The sequence below is a fragment of the Pseudorca crassidens genome, chromosome 3 (genome assembly GCF_039906515.1).
Source record: "Pseudorca crassidens isolate mPseCra1 chromosome 3, mPseCra1.hap1, whole genome shotgun sequence".
NCBI classification, from domain to species: Eukaryota; Metazoa; Chordata; class Mammalia; order Artiodactyla; family Delphinidae; genus Pseudorca; species Pseudorca crassidens.
Window position 1 is genome coordinate 156,874,054 of NC_090298.1, and position 24,034 is coordinate 156,898,087.

Genomic DNA, 24,034 nt, shown 5'->3' on the forward strand with positions numbered 1-24,034 from the left:
AGATGGGTCCAGTATCTACCTAGGAAGTAAGGGTCTCAGTGCTCCTAGCCACACTGGGGTTGAGAACCGATGCCTCTGGAGTATCAACTCGCTTTTAAAAGGAACCTTCACTTAATTCTGTGCTCTAGGTCAAATCAGCTGCTTGGTTTGGAGAAACTGCCAGGAAATTTTGATTCCTCCACCATTCTTCCTTCTAATCAGCACTGAAACTTTCCCTTATATATATATTTTTTTGATTTTGATTCCCCTTCCCTCCTGAAAAGCTACCACTGATCACTGCCCTTCCAGTGGAAATTCCTGAAATATGCTAATATTTGGTATCTGGAGGTTCCTGGGGTGTGCTGTGTTTGGCTAAAAAAAGCCGAGGTTTGTGGACTCATGAATAAACTCAAAGGACATATTCTAACTCTCCTTGAAAGTTTATTTCCCAACAGGAAAACCATCTGTTTTTCCACCACCGCCCTCAACTCCACAATATATGAAAGCTTGTTTGCCCCTTCCTTTTGGCTATGAACACATGGCATTTGGCTTCACAGAGGTATCCATCATCCTCAGAAAGTTATTTCACATAAGATGTCAAATTTTAAAATGAGGACTAGCAGGATACATGTTCAAATGAATTTGTTCCTCTTGTCAATGGGTCAATGTCAGTTGTGGTGAGAATCACAGTCTTTGTTCTACTAATGAGCCAGCTCTCCTGGTATGCTTCAAGTTTCTTTTTCAGACAGGGCTCTTTTCTGCCCTAGGTCCTTTGCATACGCCATCACCTCTATTGCAAATCTCCTCCCTCCACTCCGATTTTATATGGCTGGTTCTTTTTCATTCTTCAGTTCTCTGTTTAAACATCACGTCCTCAAAGAAACTTCCCTGACTGCCATGTCTACTGTAGGGTTTCTGATCACTGCTATCAACCCCATTCCTTTTCTTGGGACCATATTTATTTCCTTTATTGTTCTTGTTACATTTTGTGATTATCTCATTATTTATTTACTTGATCATTAGCCATATCCTCCAATAGATTCTAAGCAATAAGAGGGCAGGACTTAGTCTGCTTTTTCCCTCATTTTGTCCCCAGTGCCTGGCACATTATGGGTTCTCGATTTGTTGCTTGACTAATCTGAGCAAGCCCAACACAGGGAGTGGTGTGACTAAAACACATTTTGGTTCCTATTCCTTCTGTGCCAGTTAGAATTAGGTTCAGCAGCAGACAGAAAACTAAAAATAACAGAGGCTTGAACAATATAGGACTTTATTTCTTCCTCTGGTATGATGGTTCCATGGCAATCAAGGGCTCGGATTCCTTCCAGTGTTTAGCTGTTAGGCTATGGGTATGGCCATTGTACTCAATGTCCAAGATGACAGCTAGAGCTCCATATTCTAGGGAGAAGGTCATCACATCCATATTCTGGGGAGAAGGTCACAGGAAGAGGTGAAACATGAGGGAAAAAAGAGCCTGTGCCAGTTGTCTTTTAAGAAAGTTTCCCAGAAGATGCCACCACACATTTCTGCTTTCATTTCACTAACCAGCACTTAGTCACATGGCTATATCTGTCTGCAAGGGAGCCTGGGAAATGTAGTCTGTTTTAAGGACAAATTTTTGCTCCAAATGAATTTGGAGGTTTTGTTAATAAGGGTGATGAGGAATATAGATACTTGGGTAGGCAAATCTCAGTCTCTGCCATAGTCTCCTTCTCAAAAACCTTCTATGGCTCCCTAGTACTTATGTCAACAGTTCTTAACCAGGGTTGTATATCAGAAACACTTTGGAAACTTTTCCTAAAGACATATGTTTGGACTTCAACCTCTGAGATTTAGTAGGTCTGGGGAGGGGTTTGTTGTTGGGGCTTCAGGGGGTCAACCATACCTTTCCACAACTCCACCGCAAGCCTGAGCTCTGAACCATTTGAAGAAACACAAGAATCAGGCAAGCGAGGAACAAAAATTTGCCTTTCTTTTTGATGAGGCCGTTTGAAGAATGCCACTTTTAGTCGTACTGACCAATAGGCTTTCTAGTACTTCCATCACTGGATTAGACACTTAGTTGATTGCAGACAGAGAAGGATCACCATGTGCCTCCCTGGGGGGAGACCTTGGCCTCTGATGCCATGGCAGGGAACAGGCCAGCACACAGGTGCTCTGTGGACCGGCAGGTCCACGGGACCTAAGCTACCCACACCCGTTTCTTCCTCCCAAATCCAACTCACAGATCAGATGAGTTGTGCCTGTTTCCCATCCTCCTGCAGGGGCAGCATGGGTAAGGACTGGGGTCAAGAGGCCAGGAGGGCTGCTCTGGGAAAGGTGAGGAGCAAGGAACAATATAAAAACCCCTAAACTACATCATCAGGCCTAAGTTCCTTGACAAAGCATCTGAGCACCTTTGTGATCTTTCTGGGACCTACATTTCCAGCTTTATCTCTTCCTTCTTTATGTTCCCTCTGCTCCAACACTTTCTCATCCCAATGCCTTTGCTTGTGCTACTTTCCTGTCTGGACGGACTTTCCTTTTTACCTCTGCAGGTTGGACTCCAGCTCCCTTCAGAGTCCAAAGCCAATGCCAGGGGTCTCCATCAACCCCATCATGCCACATCCAACTCCCTCTGCTCTGTGTTCCCATGGCACCTTGCCACTTACACCACCTTCTCATTTATTACACACGCATCTATGGTAGACACTGCTAGTTGCCCAGCAGGGAAAAAGAGAGAGGCTCGCTTGGAAGGAGACAGGAGAAGTTGGAGGGCTGGGAGGCAGGGAGGAGATAATCGCAGGGCTGCATTTGTTTGCAGCACCTTGGTGGCTGTCCCAGTTAGACTGGACATGTGCTCTCTGGTTACCATTGGCCTCACCATGGCCAGCATTGCTTACACTGTGTCTGCCTCACATGATAACATTACCTGCCTGGCCCTTGTAGGTGTTTAGCCTTGTGAGTCATGTTCTACAGCCTCCCCAGGAAGTAGCTGAGCCCACTTTGCCTGAAATGCCTTCAGAAACAGAGAAATACCCTCATATGAGTCAGCCCATGGCCTTGCAAACACCACCATTTGTCGTCCTGAAACTTGCACTCAGTGGCCCCAGTCCTACCTTTTGGGGCTGCACAGATTGTACTGACTGTCTCTTGCACATGACAGTTCCTCTGACATTCAAAGTCAGATGTGTTGCCATTGTTTCAACCTCCTCTCAACAGTAAGCACTCAATAACTATCAGCTGTTTTTATGAATGATGTTAGCAATGTTATGACTGATTGTTAAATGAGCACGTAACAGGGTCAGCAAAGGGAAACCAGAGTGTCATAATTTTATGGGCATTTTAGAAATCATTAGCCCAGGGATAATAGACAGCCTCATGTGTTCACTGATAAATGGAGAGTGGCTACTTGAAGCACGATGCTGATTCTCAGGGCACACCTGGGCTCACTGGGAAAGGATTAGTGATGGCTGCCAGGAAGAGGAAGGATGGGACGGTGGAGGGATGTCAGTCATTTGCCATCTCTGATTTTACCCAACTTCACAGGCCCAGAGAGGTGGACAAGGTGTAAGTGTGCAGTAAGGTGCAGTATGGGATCTAGAATTCCTGGCTTCTGGAGTCTTCCTTCTGCCCAAGCTGCCTCACTGCTGTTGGTGTCTTGCAGAAAAATTCAGAGGCTAATGAAATACTTATTAAGACCTTAGTGGTTTTTTTGATTGTTATTCCCTCACTTTCTTACCTGCTAGCTCTCTCAGCTACCTCCTCTAAAGGCTGCCTTTTACATTAATCTGCCTATGCATCTCTTTCCCTCGTTAAATAATAAAGAATCATCCTGCTTCTTCCGCCGCCATTCTTTTTGGAAAAGCACAATAATCAGTCTTTAATGAGCTTGTGACTCTGAACCGAAGTATAATAATTTTGGTGACTCTGCAGCTTCCGTTGATGGAAATATATTTATTTTAGAAGCTGATGACCTGTGGGAAAAGACTATTATTCTAAATATCAGGATGAGGTCATGGGAGCTGATAGAGGGCTTGGGGAGAGGGGGAGGAGAGGGGAAGAGAACCACTGAAAATTAGAATTGCATATGAATGAAAATAGACTACTTTCTATTCTGAGCAAGAGATATTGGTTTAGTGATTCCTTAGGGGTGTTGAAGCAAAATGTACACAGATGGGAGAAGTTTCTTGTGGCTAGCTCAGCCCTTTGTCTAGGGATCCATTAGGAGACATGAGAGATGCTAGCCAAGGTCAGTCTTAGGTCCTAGGACAGAAGGCTAGTGGGTGCTAGAACGTAAGACTAGAATAGGAGTAGGAAATGGGATGGTCAGTGACCAGGCTTCATATCTTTATAATAGACTTGTTTCTGTGGTGAAATTTACATAAAGTACAACACTTTGTATTATATAAAAGCTAGATGAGCCAAAAACAAACTAATGAACAAACAAGAGTGCATAGTTACCCATAATGCCATCCTGCAGTCATTTCAACTAAGTGAATTTTATACACACACACACACACACACACACACACACACACACACACACATTTTGTAAGATAGGTATCTTAGGTGACATACTCTTTTTAACCTAATTTTTACTGTCAGTATGTTGTGATCATTTTCCTTGGTCAGTGAATCAGATCCATGATGTCGTATTGGACATTCATTTGATTACCTTCCAAAGAACTATTGCTGCCTTCTCATTTCTTAACAGAATGCAGAATTCCTAGGCCATGTGGTTTGGATACGTCATTCTACCCCTAGCTCCAGAGTAAACTTTGATTAGATTGAGTCAATCAGCTTATCTTATTATCCAGACCTTGGAGATTAGTTAAAGGATGGGCACCTGACCCAGTTTGGATCAAAGAAGAGACATTTGCTAAGGACTCCTAGGTTAGAAAGTTCCTCTCTCTTTCATGGAAGCCTCTGGAATTAATTCTATCTCTTACCTCAGGTAGTATGGCATAAGGTGGGATTAGAAGTCCAGTGGTCATTGTTACTAACAGGAGGGGGAACTAGCTGAGACTGAAGCTATATAGAGCAGAGTGGAGAGTATAGTAGAAAACATGAATCAGAGCCTGGACTCCATCAGGATCCTGTGGATCAAACCATGCCTGAGGATCATGCCACCTCTATACTCTGCAGTTCAGTCAATAAATTTAAGCTTGTTTGAGTCATGTTATCTATTACTGGCAACCCAAAGCATCCTAAATAATAAAATCATTTTACATAATAGTATAATATCCTATTACATGGATGTGTTAAAAGCATTTTCATGCCTACTATTCAATTTAATCTTTAAGCCATCTTATGAAGTAAACAAGTATCTATTTGGCAAGTGAATATTGAAGACCTAGAGGGGACAACTGATCTATCCAAGATCACACAGCTAGTTAGTGCCAGAACCAGAGTTCCTGACTTTTTGAACAGAGCTTTTAATACTCAATGACACCTCAAGGCAGAGGGATTATGGACCAGTGAATAGAATAATTCTGAAGACTGAGGCCATATTATTAGGCTTTTAGGTAGGATGTGAACTGTCATGTCAATCAGATGCACCTCACATTTGAAACCTAGGATGTAAGCCTTACAATGTAAGGCATGAAAAGGTTTAGAGATTTAGAGTAGTCGTTCTCAAACTGTGGTCTGGGGAGCCCTGGGGGTTCCTGAGATCTTTTCAAGAGGTTTGTGTTAAAACTATTTTCATAATAATGTTAAATGATATTTGCTCCTCTTCCATTCTCATTCTCTCACAAGTATACAGTGGTGTTTTCCAGAGGACACATGACATGTGACACACAACAAAATGAATGCAGGCAGAAATATGAGAATCTAATCATCTTCTGTTAAGCCAGACATTAAACAAATTTGCAGGGAGCTGAGCGGATCCGAGAGCTGCGGGCGGGCTCGACACACCCCACCGTGGGGTGGCGCTCTGACTGAGGCACCTGTTGAACGGCTGCCTCTGGGGAGGCAGCGAGGCGCCACTGGTCCCTTAAACATCTTCTTCTGAAGTACATTCTATGCTAGGAGGAATGACTACACTATTTTCCTGAGCTATGGCAGTCAGACCTGGGGCAGGAAACTTCTCTACAGAAACCTCAAACCTGCCAAGGATGGTTCAGATTTTGGCAGACTGTCACTTCATCCCCACCCAACACCGATCATATCACTAGAGAGGGCAGACAGCAGAAGCAAGAACAACTACATTCCGGCAGCTGTGGAACAAAAACCACATTCACAGAAAGATAAAGATGAAAAGGCAGAGGGCTATGTACCAGATGAAGGAACAAGATAAAACCCCAGAAAAACAACTAAATGAAGTGGAGATAGGCAACCTTCCAGAAAAAGAATTCAGAATAATGACAGAGAAGATGATCCAGGACCTCGGAAAAAGAATGGAGGCAAAAATCGAGAAGATGAAAGAAATGTTTAACAAAGACCCAGAAGAATTAAAGAACAAACAAACAGAGATGAACAATACAATAACTGAAATGAAAATTACAATAGAAGGAATCAATACCAGAATAACTGAGGCAGAAGAACAGATAAGTGATGGGGAAGACAGAATGCTGGAAATCAATGCTGCAGAAGAGAATAAAGAAAAAAGAATAAAAAGAAATGAAGACAGCCAAAGAGACCTCTGGGACAACATTAAACACAACAACATTCACATTATAGGGGTTCCAGAAGGAGAAGAGAGAGAGAAAGTACCCAAGAAAATATCTGAAGAGATTATAGTTGAAAACTTCCCTAACATGGGTAAGGAAATGGCCACCCAAGTCCAGGAAGTGCAGAGAGTCCCATACAGGATAAACCCAAGGAGACACATGCCGAGACATAGTAATCAAACTTTCAAAAATTAAACACAAAGAAAAATTATTGAAAGGAGCCAGGGAAAAATGAAAAATAACATACAACCCATAAGGTTACAGCTAATTTCTCAGCAGAAACTCTACAAGACAGAAGGGAGTGGCATGACATATTTAAAGTGATGAAAGGGAAGAACCTACAACCAAGCTTATTCTACCCGGCAGGATCTCATTCAGATTCAATGGAGAAATCAAAAGCTTTACAGACAAGCAAAAGCTAAGAGAATTCAGCACCACCAAACCAGCTCTACAACAAATGCTAAAGGAACTTCTCTAAGTGGGAAACACAAGAGAAGAAAAGGACCTACAAAAACAAACCCAAAACAATTAAGAAAATGGTAATAGGAACATACATATCTATAATTACCTTAAAGGTGATTAAAGGATTAAATGCTCCAACCAAAAGACACAGTCTTGCTGAATGTATACAAAAACAAGACCCATCTATATGCTGTCTACAAGAGACCCACTTCAGACCTAGGGACACATACAGACTGAAAGTGAGGGGATGGAAAAAGATATTCCATGCAAATGAAAATCAAAAGAAAGCTGGAGTAGCAATACTCGTATCAACTAAAATAGACTTTGAAATAAAGAAGGTTACAAGAGACAAGGAAGGACACTACATAATGATCAAGGGATCAATCCAAGAGGACAATTATAACAATTATAAATACATATGCACCCAACATAGGAGCACCTCAATACATAAGGCAACTGCTAACAGCTATAAAAGAGGAAACTGACAGTAACACGATAATAGTGGGGAATTTTAACACCTCACTTACACCAATGGACAGATCGTCCACACAGAAAATTAATAAGGAAACAGAAGCTTTAAATGACACAATAGACCAGATAGATTTAATTGATATTTATAGGACATTCTATCCAAAACCAGCAGATTACACTTTCTTCTCAAGTGCGCAAGGGACATTCTCCAGGATAGATCACATCTTGGGTCACAAATCAAGCCTCGGTAAATTTAAGGAAATTGAAATCATATCAAGCATCTTTTCTGACCACAACGCTATGAGATTAGAAATCAATTACAGGGAAAAAACCGTAAAAAACACAAACATACGGATGCTAAACAATACGTTACTAAATAACCAAGAGATCACTGAAGAAATCAAAGAGGAAATCAAAAAATACCTAGAGACAAATGACAATGAAAACACAACAATCCAAAACCTATGGGATGCAGCAAAAGCAGTTCTAAAAGGCAAGTTTATACCAATACAAGCCTACCTCAAGAAACAAGAAAAATCTCAAATAAACAATCTAAAACTACACCTAAAGGAACTAGAGAAAGAAGAACAAAGAAAACCCAAAGTTAGGAGAAGGAAAGAAATCATAAAGATCAGAGCAGAGATAAATACAATAGAAACAAAGAAAACAATAGCAAAGATCCATAAAACCAAAAGCTAGTTCTTTGAGAAGATAAACAAAATTGATAAACCATTAGCCAGACTCATCAAGGAAAAGAGGGAGAGGACTCAAATCAATAAAATTAGAAATGAAAGAGAAGTTACAACAGACACCGCAGAAGTACAAAGCATCCTAAGAGACTACTACAAGCAGCTCCATGCCACTAAAATGGACAACCTGGAAGAAATGGACAAATTCTTAGAAAGGTATAACCTTCCAAGACTGAACCAGGAAGAAATAGAAAATATGAACAGACCAATCATACGTAATGAAATTGAAACTGTGATTTAAAATCTTCCAGCAAACAAAAGCCCAGGACCAGATGTCTTCACAGGTGAATTGTACCAAACATTTAGAGAAGAGCTAACACTCATCCTTCTCAAACTCTTCCAAAACTTGCAGAAGAAGGAACAGTCCCAAACTCATTCCATGAGGCCACCGTCACCATGATACCAAAACCAGAAAAAGATACTACAAAAAAAGAAAATTACAGACCAATGTTACTGATGAATATAGATGCAAAAATCCTCAACAAAATACTGGCAAACAGAATCCAACAACACATTAAAAGGATCATACACCATGATCAAGTGGGATTAATCCCAGGGATGCAAAGATTCTTCAGTATACGCAAATCAATCAATGTGACACACCATATTAACAAACTGAAGAATAAAAACTATATGTTCATCTCAATAGATGCAGAAAAAGCTTTTGACAAAATTCAACACCCATTTATGATAAAAACTCTCCAGAAAGTGGGCACAGAGGGAACCTACCTCAACATAATAAAGGCCATATACGACAAACCCACAGGAAACATCATTCTCAATGGTGATAAACTGAAAGCATTTCCTCTAAGATCAGGAACAAGACAAGGATGTCCACTCTCACCACTATTATTCAACATAGTTTTGGAAGTCCTAGCCATGGCAATCAGAGAAGAAAAAGAAATAAAATGAATCCAAATTGTAAAAGAAGAATTAAAACTGTCACTGTTTGCAGATGACATGATACTATACATAGAGAATCCTAAAGATGCCACCAGAAAACTACTAGAGCTAATCAAGAACTCGGTAAAGTTGCAGGATACAAAATTAATGCACAGAAATCTCTTGCATTCCTATACACTAACAATGAAAGATCAGAAAGAGAAATTAAGGAAACACTCCCATTTACCATTGCAACAAAAAGAATAAAATAGCTAGGAATAAACCTACCTAGGGAGACAAAAGACCTGTATGCAGAAAACTATAAGACACTGATGAAAGAAATTAAAGATGATACGAACAGATGGAAAGATATACCATGTTCTCGGATTGGAAGAATCAATACTGTGAAAATGACTATACTACCCAAAGCAATCTACAGATTCAATGCAATCCCTATCAAATTACCAATGGCAGTTTTTACACAACTAGAACAAAAAATCTTAAAATTTGTATGGAGACACAAAAGACCCCAAAGAGCCAAAGTGGTCTTGAGGGAAAAAAACAGAGCTGGAAGAATCAGGCTCCCTGACTTCAGACTATACTACAAATCTCCAGTAATCAAGACAGTATGGTACTGGCACAAAAACAGAAATATAGATCAATGGAACAGGATAGAAAGCCCAGAGATAAACCCATGCACCTATGGGCAACTAATCTATGACAAAGGAGGCAAGGATATACAATGGAGAAAAGACAGTCTCTTCAATAAGTGGTGCTGGGAAAACTGGACAGCTACATGTAAAAGAATGAAATTAGAACACTCCCTAACACCATACACAAAAATAAACTCAAAGTGGATTAAAGACCTAAATGTAAGAGCAGTCACTATAAAACTCTTAGAGGAAAACATAGGAAGAACACTCTTTGACATAAATCACAGCAAGATCTTTTTTGATCCACCTCCTAGAGTAATGGAAATAAAAACAAAAATAAACAAATGGGACCTAATGATACTTAAAAGCTTTTGCACAGCAAAGGAAATCATAAACAAGACGAAAAGACAACCCTCAGAATGGGAGAAAAGATTTGCAAACGGATCAATGGACAAAGGATTAATCTCCAAAATATATAAACAGCTCATGCAGCTCAATATTAAAGAAACAAACAACCCAATCCGAAAATGGGCAGAAGACCTAAACAGACATTTCTCCAAAGAAGACAGACAGATGGCCAAGAAGCACGTGAAAAGCTGCTCAACATCACTAATCATTAGAGAAATGCAAATCATAACTACAATGGGGTCCTCACACCAGTTAGAATGGGCAAGGTCAGAAAATCTACAAACAACAAACGCTGGAGAGGGTGTGGAGAAAAGGGAACCCTCTTGCACTGTTGGTGGGAATGTAAATTGATACAGCCACTATGGAGAACAATATGGAGGTTCCTTGAAAGACTAAAAATAGAACTACCATATGACCCAGCAATCCTACTACTGGGCATATACCCAGAGAAAACCATAATTTAAAAAGACTCATTCACCACAATCTTCATTGCAGCACTATTTACAATAGCCAGGTCATGGAAGCAACCTAAATGCTCATCAGCAGAGGAATGGATCAAGAAGATGTGGCACATATATACAATGGAATATTACTCAGCCATAAAAAGGAACGAAATTGGGTCATTTGTAGAGATGTGGATGAATCTAGAGACTGTCATGCAGAGTGAAGTAAGTCAGAAAGAGAAAAGCAAACATTGTATATTAACACATATATATGGAACCTAGAAAAATGGTACAGATGAACCGGTTTGCAGGGCAGAAACTGAGACACAGATGTAGAGACAAACGTATGGACACCAAGGGGGAAAGTGGCTGGGGGGGCTGGGATGAACTGGGAGATTGAGATTGACATGTATACACTAATATGTATAAATGGATAACTAATAAGAACCTGCTAATAAAAAAAAGAAAAAAATTCAAAAATTCAAAAATTCAAAAATAAATAAATAAGAAAACAAATTTGCAGAAATGTCAACAATGCCCCTCTTCTTACTAATTTTTTTGTAGTGTGGAAAATATAGTTATTTTAAAAATGTGTTATTTATATTAACATGTAATGTTTTTATTATTTTTGAAAATAAAAGTATAAATAATTTCTTTTCAGTTTTAACTTTGAATACAGTAGGTGTGGATAGATATAACCTACACAAACGTTGTTTGGGTCCTCAATATTTTTCAGAGCATAAAAGTGTTTGGGGGATATAATGTTTGAGAACTGTTGGGTGAAAGGATAACTATGATTTCCAATTAAACTTCTTTCAGAAAACTCATTCAGGCAAGCCTAGTTTCTTTTTGGCTTCTGACACCTAGACTCCAGGCACAAAGTGCAATATGAACTGGAGATTTAGCCATTGATGGGTACTATGATCAGCACAGTTGAAAACAATTTGTATAACTTTGGCCAAAAGTTCCTTTTGGGATCAAAATGAATTTGTTGCCTATTTTGATCAAATTGATCAGAAATGGACTGGCTCTATTCGTTACTATGTAGATACATAAAGCAATTGGGATTTTGTGTAGTGAGAGGTATCATTCTGGTGGCAAGCAACAGAAGGTGACTCAGGCTAACTGGGCAGAGAAGTTGTTTATCAAGAGGATCCTGGGAGCTCTCAGAGTTGTTAGGAGAAATGGAGAGCCAGGCTTGAAGCTGAGCTTCCAGGAGCAATGAAAACATCACTCCCTAGAACTGGACTGAGGGGGGATCACTGCCCCTTCTGTGGTGGAGGGACCACCAAGCCCCCGAGGAAACCACCACTGCTTCTGCGCCAGGATCTCAACCTTACAAATGTTGTCATCCCAAAAGTCAGACCTCTTGCCACCATTCTGCCAGCAAAACGGATCTTCTGGAAATTTCTTTCCTTAAGTTGCTCTTTTGGAATCAAAGTGTATAGGAGTGTGTCCGATTGGTGGAACCTGAGATGCATGTCTTCATTCAAGTTGCAAGAAAGGCTGGAATTTGCTTTGAGATTTCTAAGTTCTGCTTAGGAGAAGTGGGATGCACAGAGCTGAAATTATCCCAAACATAGCAAAATCATTTAACAGGAGCCAAGAAGTCAGAAAACACAACTGATTTTTGCAGTACGTGGTATAAGAAACCATAGAGTTGTGGTTATGTAAGAAGCTGCAGGGTTAGGCAGATTTGGGTTCAAATTCTGCCCCTGTTACTGCCATCAGCTGTAGAACCTTAAGAAAGTCACTTAAATTCTCAAAGCCTCAATGATCTCACCTGCATCTAAGTTAATTTCCTGGATGAAATAACATGTAATATAATATTGTGTGTACCCAGTAGGCACCCCAAAAATGATAGCCATTAATATTACCAATCTTCAGGCTCTGCAATAGACAGACACATTTTTCCCTAAAGGGGTAAGGGGAAGCCGAGGCACAGGGAGGCCAAGGGACTTGCATAAAATTTGAGCAAGAGCTAACTAACATCAGGACGTGCTTCTGAGCTCACTGATTCTGGGTCCAGCTCCCATCCCAGTTCCTAAGCCTCATCACCTCCTTCTGTAATCAAAATGTGGCACAAATAATAAAGATCTCATTTTAGCCAGTTATTTTTGGGTGGCTTTACTTATCCTTATATTTAAGGTGAGCTTTACTTATCTTTCTTATTCTTTTCCGCATTCTTTGAAAATTTACTAACGAGTACATAGTATTAAAAAAATTTTTAAATAGCCATAAAGATGATTTTATTCTGGGGAACAAAGATCTGTTTCAGTTTGGGTTCCCCTCAAAGCTGAGCCTAAAATGAGGATTTGGGATTTGGGGATAGTTTATGTAGGAGGTGATAGAAGTCTAAGTCCTGGTTTTCTAATGAACTAGAGATATTAATCTAGACGACTATTTCCCAAGGGTGGATCAGTGATCAAGAGAGTGCTACCAGAGATTATCTAAATAATAGGGTTCCATGGTGAAATTAATGTGGGAGATGCTGGGACAAAAAGGTATTTTTACCATAGGACTTCTCAGAGCCTTTGGCCTGCTAATGCACAGTGAGAGTCTCTGAGAGGGACTCGTAGCACCACTCCCCACTGTTATCCCAAAAGGACTTTGTAGGATTAATACTCTCATGAGTATTTTGGGAAATGCTGCATGATCTCAGAGGTCACTTCAAATTATATAGTTAGTAATTTCTATAATCTCATTTAATCTTCCTCCCAAGTCAGCAAGATGAGGAACCATGTTGAAAATCACTTGTCAACACCAAGAAGCCAGTTATGGGCATAAATGAAATCAAATCCAAATCTTTTGGGCCATTTTTTTTCTACAGAGTGAGAAGGGCAGGCATTATAGGCTGAAGTGTGCTCCCCAAGAAGATATGTCAAAGTTTAACCCCTACACCTCAGAATGTGACCTAATTTGGAAAAACAGCCTTTGCAGAGGTAACCAAGTAAAAATGAGGTCATTGTGGTAGGCCCTAATCCAAATGACTTGTGTCCTTCTAAGAAGGGGAAACTTGGACACAGGTGCTCCTAGACAGAAGATGGTGTGAAGCTACGGGGAGAATGCCATGGGGGAGGCAGAGATTGGAGGTATGAGGTCACAAGCTGAGGAGTCTCCAGAGCTATTGAAACAGGCTGGGACTTGGGACCCTTTACCGGAGTGCTTACACGTGGACAAACGTCTCCTCCGAGCAACAGAATACAAAGAAACTATAAGGGACTAAAAGTACTGCACGCGTCCACAGCTGGAGCAATTATGAACAATAAGATACACAAAGGTCACAAACCAACTGCCACTTCTGAGGTGCCAGGAGCAAAAGCAGGGTGCAACACAGGACCCCTGCACACAGGGGGTGGGCAGTCCACTGAAACCAGCCCTGCAGCCCAACCCATCCATCTGCCCCTACCCTCCTTCCACCTTCGGAACCAGCCCGCCCCTCCTCAGGGAGTGAACAAAGGAACCTGTTACTTGTTTTTGCTCCCTCATCCTGTAGCACAGGTCCCAGTAAAGCCTTGCCTGAATTCCTTGTCTAGCCTATCAATTTCTATTGATTAAAGAGTCCAAGGACCAGAGTCAGTAACACTATCAGAAGCTGAAAGAGGCCAGAAGGATCTTTCTCCTATACATTTCAGAGGGAATATGGCCCTGCCACCACCTTGATTTTGGACTTCTAGCCTCCAGAGCTGTTAAACAGTACATTTCTATTTCTCTAAGCCACCCAGTTTGTGGGTACTTTGCTACAACAACTCCAGGAAATGAACACAGCAGATGTGATAGAAGCCCTAAAATGATGCTTCTAGGCTCCTGTTAATCAGACCCAAGGCTGAGCTGCGAACACAGCAGAGCATAGCCAGCCTGTAGAGAAAGCTATTGGCCTCAGCCTGGGGGAGACAGTGCTTTTGTTTAACAGCTAAGAACAAGGAGATCCTCCATGCTTTCCTTGGACCCAGTCTCTCTCCTCCCTTGTCTTCTCACCTTGGCAACGAACAAGAGAACTTGGAGGCTCATAATACTTTTATAAACCAACAGAGCCCCTTTGATGTTCATTTTCCTTGTGTCTGAGCAGGGCTGTTTCCTGGTGCTGGGCTGCCAGGCTGTGGAATGTGCTTCTCTCCATGGAAAGAGCCAAGAGCAAGCTTTGCCAGCAGAATTGGCTGGGTCAGAGCTGCCCCCCGGTGCAGACACCTGTTACTCCAGTCTACTTGTGGAGACCTCCTGGGTGTTCAATGCCTCAGGCAGGACTCGAACCTCTGACTATGTGTCACTTCTGCATCGACATAATAAGACCTTTCGATTATGTGTCCCAAACAGGTTTCTGAGGTATTAGGAGCAGAGGATTAAATCCCTACACTGACTATAAAAAAGGGAGGGCATCCCCATTTTATTGATAGGCAAACTGAGGCCCAGGTAGCTTAAAGGACTTTTTCCAGGGTCACAGAACTAATTCATGGCAGAGCTGAGACTCCCCCGACAAATGAGCTGCACGTGGGAGGAACTGGATGTTTACGTGAGAAAACACAGCTGCAAGGCAATGGGTACTTGGTGGGTAGAGAAAGGGGCAGCTGCCCAAGGGAAGTGCTGAGAAATGGGAGATTGGTGGGCCATAGAGCCCCAGCTTTGGAGTAAGAACCAGCTTTGAATCTAGGTTTTGCAAAATACCAGCCGCAAGTTGCTCTCTGTGCCTCAGTTTATCTGATAAATGAAGAAAATACTTGTACCTACTTCATTAAGCTGTTCTGGCCATCAGATGACAGGACACATGTACTAAACTTGACATTCACCATGTGGGAATCGAGTCATTCGATAGATCACAAGTATTTTGGTGGTGGTGTTCATTAACAGCTCTAGTCATCCTTCACCTCTGCCTGGAGCTGACCTGGTAAATGCTGGTCCCCCTGTGGTAGGTAGGCTCAATTTTGGAAAGAAGATGACCACGCTGATGAGGACTTGGGTGTGGCTCCAAGCCAGGAAAGGCCCTCGGCAGCTCGTGGGAGCGGGGGAGCAATAGGAGATCCAAGACCGCAGAAGCCTATTCCTGCAGCTTACTCTGAGGGCCTGTGAACAAAACAAAGCAAAACCTGGTATGAAGTTTCCAAACAGTTCTCAACTGCTGCCAAGCCTGGATCTGTTTTCTGAGTCACACCGAGGCAGCTTCATCCCCCACTCCTTCCAGGGGCAAGGCCTCATGACCCTTGGGAGCTGGAATCCCCCCTGAGCAATGGAGCAACTGATGGCGAGAGCTTGTGTTCCCAGGGAGGCTCCTGGCTCTTGCCCCTGCAGCTCTCACGCTGAGCCATGCCAAAAGGTGGAGACACAGGGTTGCAATAAAATCCAGAAGGTCAACTCGGCTGAAAGTGAGTATTAGCCCCTCAGGTATTAAATAGGAGGGCGAGTCCTCAGACTCTTCACTCTTCTCACATAGAAATGTCTATTCCCTGCCTATACCCAAGCGTAGGTCTCACAGTGATATTTCCCTGCTTCTGAGCCTTCCATGGCTCCCTATTATCTGTGTCCTATAGGATAAACTTAAACTTCAAGACCCTTGAAGAACTGGCTTTGGTCTTCCTCTGCACCCTGGCCCCCCCCTTTTTTTTAAACATCTTTATTGGAGTATAATTGCTTTACAATGGTGTGTTAGTTTCTGCTGTATAACAAAGTGAATCAGCTATATGTATACATATATCCCCATATCCCCTCCCTCTTACGTCTCCCTCCCACACTCCCCATCCCGCCTCTCTAGTGGGACACAAAGCACCGAGCTGATCTCACTGTGCTATGCAGCTGCTTCCCACTAGCTATCTGTTTTACATTTGGTAGTGTACATATGTCCATGCCACTCTCTCACTTCGTCCCACCTTACACTTCGCCCTCCCTGTGTCCTCAAGTCCATTCTCTACCTGTGCATCTTTATTCCTGTCCTGCCCCTAGGTTCTTCAGAACCTTTTTTTTGTTTTCTTTAAGATTCCATATATATGTGTTAGCATACAGTATTTGTATTTCTCTTTCTGACTTACTTCACACTGTATGACACTCTCTAGGTCCATCCACCTCACTACAAATAACTCAATTTAGTTTCTTTTTATGGTTGAGTAATATTCCATTGTATATATGTGCCACATCTTCTTTATCCATACATCTGTCGATGGACACTTAGGATGCTTCCATGCCCTGGCTACTGTAAATAGTGCTGCAATGAACACTGTGGTACATGATTCATTTGGAATTATGTTTTTCTCAGGGTATATGCCAAGTGGTGGGATTGCTGAGTCATACAGTACTTCTATTTTTAGTTTTCTAAGGAACCTCCATACTGTTCTCCATAGTGGCTGTATCAATTTACATTCCCTCCAACAGTGCAAGAGGGTTCCCTTTTCTCCACACCCTCTCCAGCATTTATTGTTTGTAGATTTTTTTGATGATGACCATTCTGACCGTTGTGAGGTGATACCTCATTGTAGTTTTGATTTGCATTTCTCTCATGATTAGTGATGTTAAGCATCCTTTCCTGTGTTTGTTGGCAATCTGTATATCTTCTTTGGAGAAATGTCTATTTAGGTCTTCTGCCCATTTATGGATTGGGTTGTTTGTACTTTTGATATTGAGCTGCATGAGCTGCTTGTATATCTTGGAGATTAATCCTTTGTCAGTTGCTTCGTTTGCAAATATTTTCTCCCATTCTGAGGGTTGTCTTTTCATCCTGTGTATAGTTTCCCTTGCTGTGCAAAAGCTTTTAAGTTTCATTAGGTCCCATTTGTTTATTTTTGTTTTTATTTCATTTCACTAGGAGGTGGGTCACAAAGGATCTTGCTGTAATTTATGTCATAGAGTGTTCTGCCTATGTTTTCCTCTAAGAGTTTGATAGTGTCTGGCCTTACATTTAGGTCTTTAATCCATTTGGAGTTTATTTTTGTGTATGGTGTTAGGGAGTGTTCTAATTTCATTCTTTTACATGCAGCTGTCCACTTTTCCCAGCACCACTTCTTAAAGAGGTTGTCTTCTCCATTGTTTATTCTTGCCTCCTTTATCAAAGATAAGGTGACCATATGTGTGTGGCTTTATCTTTGGGCTTTCTATCCTGTTCCATTGATCTATATTTCTGTTTTTGTGCCAGTACCATACTCTCTTGATTACTGTAGCTTTGTAATATAGTCTGAAGTCCGGGAGCCTGATTCCTCCAGCTCTGTTTTTCTTTCTCAAGATCGCTTTGGCTATTCAGGGTCTTTTGTGTTTCCATACAAATTGTGAAATTTTCTGTTCTAGTTCTATAAAAAATGCCATTGGTAGTTTGATAGGGATTAAACTGAATCTGTAGATTGCTTTGCGTAGTATAGTCATTTTCACAATGTTGATTCTTCCAATCCAAGAACATGGTATATCTCTCTATCTGCTTATATCATCTTTAATTTCTTTCTATCAGTGTCTTATAGTTTTCTGCATACAGGTCTTTTGTCTCCTTAGGTAGGTTTATTCCTTTTCCTTGCAATGGTAAATGGGAGTGTTTCCTTAATTTCTCTTTCAGATTTTTCATCATTAGTGTATAGGAATGCCAGAGATTTGTGTGCATTAATTTTGTATCCTGCTACTTTACCAAATTCATTGATTAGCTCTAGTAGTTTTCTGGTGGCATCTTTAGGATTCTCTATGTATAGTATGTCACCTGCAAACAGTGACAGTTTTTCTTCTTCTTTTCCAATTTGTATTCCTTTTATTTCTTTTTCTTCTCTGTTGCTGTGGCTAAAACTTCCAAAACTATGTCGAATAAGAGTGGTGAGAGTGGGCAACTTTGTCTTGTTTCTGATCTTAGTGGAAATGGTTTCAGTTTTTCACCATTGAGAACAATGCTAGCTGTGGGTTTGTCGTATATGGCCTTTATTATTTTGAGGTAAGTTCCCTCTATGCCTGCTTTCTGGAGGGTTTTTAACATAAATGGGTGTTGAATTTTGTTGAAAGCTTTCTCTGCATCTATTGAGATGATCATATGGTTTTTATCCTCCAATTTGTTAATATGATGTATCACATTGATTGATTTGTGTATACTGAAGAATCTTGCATTCCTAGGATAACCCCACTTGATCATCGAGTATGATCCCTTTAATGTGCTGTTGGATTCTGATTGCTAGTATTTTGTTGAGGATTTTTGCATCTATGTTCATCAGCGATATTGGCCTGTAGTTTTCTTTCTTTGTGACATCTTTGTCGGGTTTTGGTATTAGGGTGATGGTGGACTCGTAGAATGAGTTTGGGAGTGTTCCTCCCTCTGCTATGTTTTGGAAGAATTTGAGAAGGATAGGTGTTAGCTCTTCTCTAAATGTTTGACAGAATTCACCTGTGAAGCCATCTGGTCCTGGGCTTTTGTTTGTTGGAAGGTTTTTAATCACAGTCTCAATTTCAGTGCTTGTGATTGGTCTGTTTATTTAATTTAATTTAATTTAATTTATTTTTCTTTTGTGGTATGCAGGCCTCTCACTGTTGTTGCCTCTCCCGTTGCGGAGCACAGGCTCCGGACGCGCAGGCTCAGCAGCCATGGCTAACGGGCCCAGCCGCTCCGCGGCATGTGGGATCCTCCCGGACTGGGGCACGAACCCGTGTCCCCTGCATCAGCAGGTGGACTCTCAACCACTGTGCCACCAGGGAAGCCCTGGTCTGTTTATATTTTCTATTTCTTCCTGGTCCAGTCTCAGAAGGTTGTGCTTTTCTAAGAATTGGTCCATTTCTTCCAGGTTGTCCATTTTATTGGCATAGAGTTGCTTGTAGGAATCTCTCATGATCCTTTGTATTTCTGCAGTGTCAGTTGTTACTTCTCCTTTTTCTTTTCTAATTCTACTGATTTGAGTCTTCTCTCTTTTTTTCTGGATGAATCAGGCTAATGGTTTATCAATTTTGTGTATCTTCTCAAAGAACCAGCTTTTAGTTTTATTGATCCTTGCTACTGTTTCCTTCATTTCTTTTTCATTTATTTCTGGTCTGATCTTTATGATTTCTTTCCTTCTGCTAACTTTGGGTTTTTTTTGTTTTACTTTCTCTAATTGCTTTAGGTGTAAGCTTAGGTTGTGTGTTTGAGATGTTTCTTGTTTCTTGAGGTAGGACTGTACTGCTATAAACTTCCCTCATAGAACTGCTTTTGCTGCATCCCATAGGTTTTGGGTTACCGTATTTTCATTGTCATTTGTTTCTAGGTATTTTTTGATTCCCTGTTTGATTTCTTCAGTGATCTCTTGGTTGTTAAGTAGTGTATTGTTTAGCCTCCATGTGTTTGTATTTTTTACAGATTTTTTTTCCTGTAATTGATATCTAGTCTCATAGCGTTGTGGTCAGAAAAGATAGTTGATATGATTTCAATTTTCTTAAATTTACTGAGGCTTGATTTGTGACCCAAATATGATCTATCCTCGAGAATGTTCCATGAGCACTTGAGAAGAAGGTGTATTCTGTTATTTCTGGATGGAATGTCCTATAAATATCAATTAAGTCCATCTTGTTTAATGTGCCATTTGAAGCTTGTGTTTCCTTATTTATTTTCATCTTGGATGATCTGTCCATTGGTGAAAGTGGGGTGTTAAAGTCCCCTCCTATGATTGTGTTACTGTCGATTTCCCCTTTCATGGCTGTTAGCATTTGCCTTATGTATTGAGGTGCTCCTATGTTGGGTGCATAAATATTTACAATTGTTATTATTTTCTTCTTGTATTGATCCCTTGATCATTATGTAGTGTCCTTCTTTGTCTCTTGTAATAGTCTTTATTTTAAAGTCTGTTTTGTCTGATATGAGAATTGCTTCTCCAGCTTTCTTTTGAATTCCATTTGCATGGAATATCTTTTTCCATCCCCTCACTTTCAGTCTGTATGTATCCCTAGGTTTGAAGAAGTGGGTCTCTTGTAGACAGCATATATACTGGTTTTGTTTTTTATCCATTCAGCCAGTCTATGTCTTTTGGCTGGAGCATTTAATTCATTTACATTTAAGGTAATTATCGATATGTATGTTCCTATTACCATTTTCTTAATTGTTTTCGGTTTGTTATTGTAGGTCTTTTCCTTCTCTTGTGTTTCCTGCCTAAAGAAGTTCCTTTAGCATTTGTTGTAATGCTGGTTTGGTGGTGCTGAATTTTCTTAGCTTTTGTTTGTCTGTAAAGGTTTTAATTTCTTCATTGAGTCTGAATGAGATCCTTGCTGGGTAGAGTAATCTTGGTTGTAGGTTTTTCCCTTTCATCACTTGAAATATGTCCTGCCACTCCCTTCTGGCTTGCAGAGTTTCTGCTGAAAGATCAGCTGTTAGCCTTATGGGGATTCCCATGTATGTTATTGGTTGCTTTTCCCTTGCTGCTTTTCATATTTTTTCTTTGTATTTAATTTTTGATAGTTTGATTAATATCAAACTATTAATATTGGCATGTTTCTCCTTGGATTTATCCTGTATGGGACTCTCTTCACTTCCTGGACTTGATTGGCTATTTCTTTTCCCATATTAGGGAAGTTTTCAACTATAATCTCTTCAAATATTTTCTCAATCTCTTTCTTTTTCTCTTCTTCTTCTGGGACCCCTATAATTCAAATGTTGGTGCGTTTAATTTTGTCCCATAAGTCTCTTAGACTGTCCTCAATTCTTTTCATTCTTTTTTCTGCTCTGTGGTAGTTACTTCCACTATTTTATCTTCCAGGTCACTTATCCATTCTTCTGCCTCAGTTATTCTGCTATTGATTCCTTCTAGAGAATTTTTAATTTCATTTATTGTGTTGTTCATCATTGTTTGTTTACTCTTTAGTTCTTCTAGTTCCTTGTTAAATATTTCTTGTATTTTCTCCATTCTAGTTCCAAGATTTGCGATCATCTTTACTATCATTACTCTGAATCCTTTTCCAGGTAGGCTGCCTATTTCCTCTTCATTTGTTTGGTCTGTTGGGTTTTTACCTTGCTTCTTCATCTGCTGTGTGTTTCTCTGTCTTCTCATTTTGCTTAACTTACTGTGTTTGGGGTCTCCTTTTCACAGGCTGCAGGTTCGTAGTTCCCATTGTTTTTGGTGTCTGCCCCCAGTGGCTAAGGTTGGTTCAGTGGGTTGTGTAGCCTTCCTGGTGGAGGGGACTGGTGCCTGTGTTCTGGTGGATGAGACTGGATCTTGTCTTTCTGGTGGGCAGGACCGCGTCCAATGGTGGTTTTTGGGGTGTCTGTGACCTTATTATGATTTTAGGCAGCCTCTCTGCTAATGAGTGGGGTCGTGTTCCTGTCTTGCTAGTTTTTTGGCATAGGGTGTCCAGCACTGTAGCTTGCTGGTTGTTCAGTGGAGCTGGGTCTTAGCCTTGAGATGGAGATCTCTGTGAGATCTTTCACCATTTGATATTACGTGTGGTCGGGAGGTCTCTGGTGGACCAGTGTCCTGAAGTTGGCTCTCCCACCTCAGAGGCTCAGGCCTGACACCCGGCCAGAGCACCAAGACCCTGTCAGCCACTCGGCTAACGTTTTAGGAATAATCCTTTGAAGAGCTAATTTACTGAGATTCCAGCCTGAAAAATATGATCTCAATCACTTCTTAGCAGAGATGTTCATGCCACGCTCATCCTGGGGCCAACCTGGCTGTTGACCCCCGCCTAGACCCCAGCATAAGCAAAGGAAGCAGCCTGGTCCTTTTTGGGCCCCACAGGAACCCACACTCCAGCCATATCCAGGACATGCAGTTCCTCAGATGCACCTGGGGATTCTATCCCACTGTGCCTTTTCTTGTGCCCATGAGAAAACTGATGTAGTGAAGACAAGGTAGGGGCTTGTTATATATCTGTTGAATCAAATCATACTTTATTTTTCCCTCTTGTCGTCTTTAAAAAGCACAACAAAAATAAAGACACAGATCAACATAGCTATGAAAACTGTACCTTAAACAACAGGGATAACTGAAATAAATTCCTGATGCTGACTTGTCTATCTTGAGCCAGGATTGCAAGAGGCTTGTCCTAGCACTAAAAAGGGCAAATTGGAGCTTTTGTCTTATCCTTTGTCTGGGGGCTAATAGCCCTGGAATGGAATATCCCCCCTAGGTTCCATCACTCTTTGCCCCTTACCCCACATTACTTTTACTCAAGTAGAGAACCGGAGGCTATGGAAGAAGCCTGTATGCCACAGAATATGGAGGTAAAACAACATTTTGTAAGAGGGCATTTGTCTTTTCTCTACTGGGGACCAATTCATGCTGCCCCTAATTTGGTGGCTAAAACCATTTTGTATGCAGGATTCTTGGGTTAAGAAAGACTCAAGTCAGCCCCAGTAACCTTATGGTGTTAGCTATAGTAGGGTCTATATTAGTTCTCATCCGGGGGCATTTTTGTCCCCCAGGGATACTGGCAATGTGCAACATTTGGAAATGACTCGGGGTGCTCTTCTCCAGATGATCCCATGACACAGCTCAACTGGAGCCTCCTCAGGGAGGTCTTCCCTGTCCATCTTACAATCAACATCTATGGTAATCATTTCATTTCATATTCTTCATAGCATTCAACAATATCTGAAATTAGCTTATGTATTTGTATACTTGTCTAAGTCCCTCACTAGAAAGTAAGTTCCATGAAAGCAGGACTCCCTCCTGTCTTGTTAACCCTTACATCCCAGTGCCTAAGGCAATGTTAGGCAGTAGGAAACTTTCATCCTTGGTAGATCAGTGAGTAACTGAAGCCACTGTTCCTTCCTGCCCATCCTCATCTATTCATCCTTCACTAATAGTCTAAAGTTCACACCGTAGGCCTATGTAACCCCTTCCTGTTTTTGACTCCTCCTAGCACTTTATAACTCTGATTGACTTTTATCTTACTCTGCTGTGCATTTGGATTCTGTGGCTGTTGTGCTGACCTCTCTGCCCTACTGTAATCTCCTCAAGGACAAGGAGTGGGCTTTACTCCTGGATGTATTTCCTGGTATCCTCCCAGAGTCTACACTGTGTAGAGTGCTGCTTAGATATTTGTTAGTGCCTGTTGCATTGAATTCCACTTGGATTGCCCCCCACAGGGCGGACAGGGAGCTTTCTTCTCCTCCAGCATCTTCAAGGTAGAGACACAGCCTTTAGCAAACTAGATTTCACACCTAGTGAATTTTCAAGCAGACGAGCAGTTTTTAAGGCAAGAGACTGTTGAGTCAGGCTACTGTTTGAGCTCCTCTATGTGTATATTCTCAGCAGAATCAGAGAACTTATGAAAGGATAAGTAGAGCACTGCAAAACGTGCAAAATTCCATGCTATCGATGAAATGTGGTTTCTGATCTCCTCTCAACTGCTCTTTTAAGCTGGCCCAAACAATGCTGAGATTCTCTTTTACTAGAATAATTCCACTGAAGAATAGTAACCATTACATT

The 24,034-nt window shown here is 41.1% G+C and overlaps 1 long non-coding RNA gene across 1 annotated transcript in view; it reads right to left on the bottom strand.

Annotated features, from left to right (window-relative positions):
- Positions 1 to 15,459: 15,459 nt before the first annotated feature.
- Positions 15,460 to 24,034, bottom strand: part of LOC137220899 (uncharacterized) — a 312,519-nt gene continuing 303,944 nt past the window's right edge. The window contains exon 4 of the long non-coding RNA XR_010941838.1: positions 15,460 to 15,758. This is a non-coding gene — a long non-coding RNA (uncharacterized lncRNA). The remainder of the gene's footprint in view (positions 15,759 to 24,034) is intronic.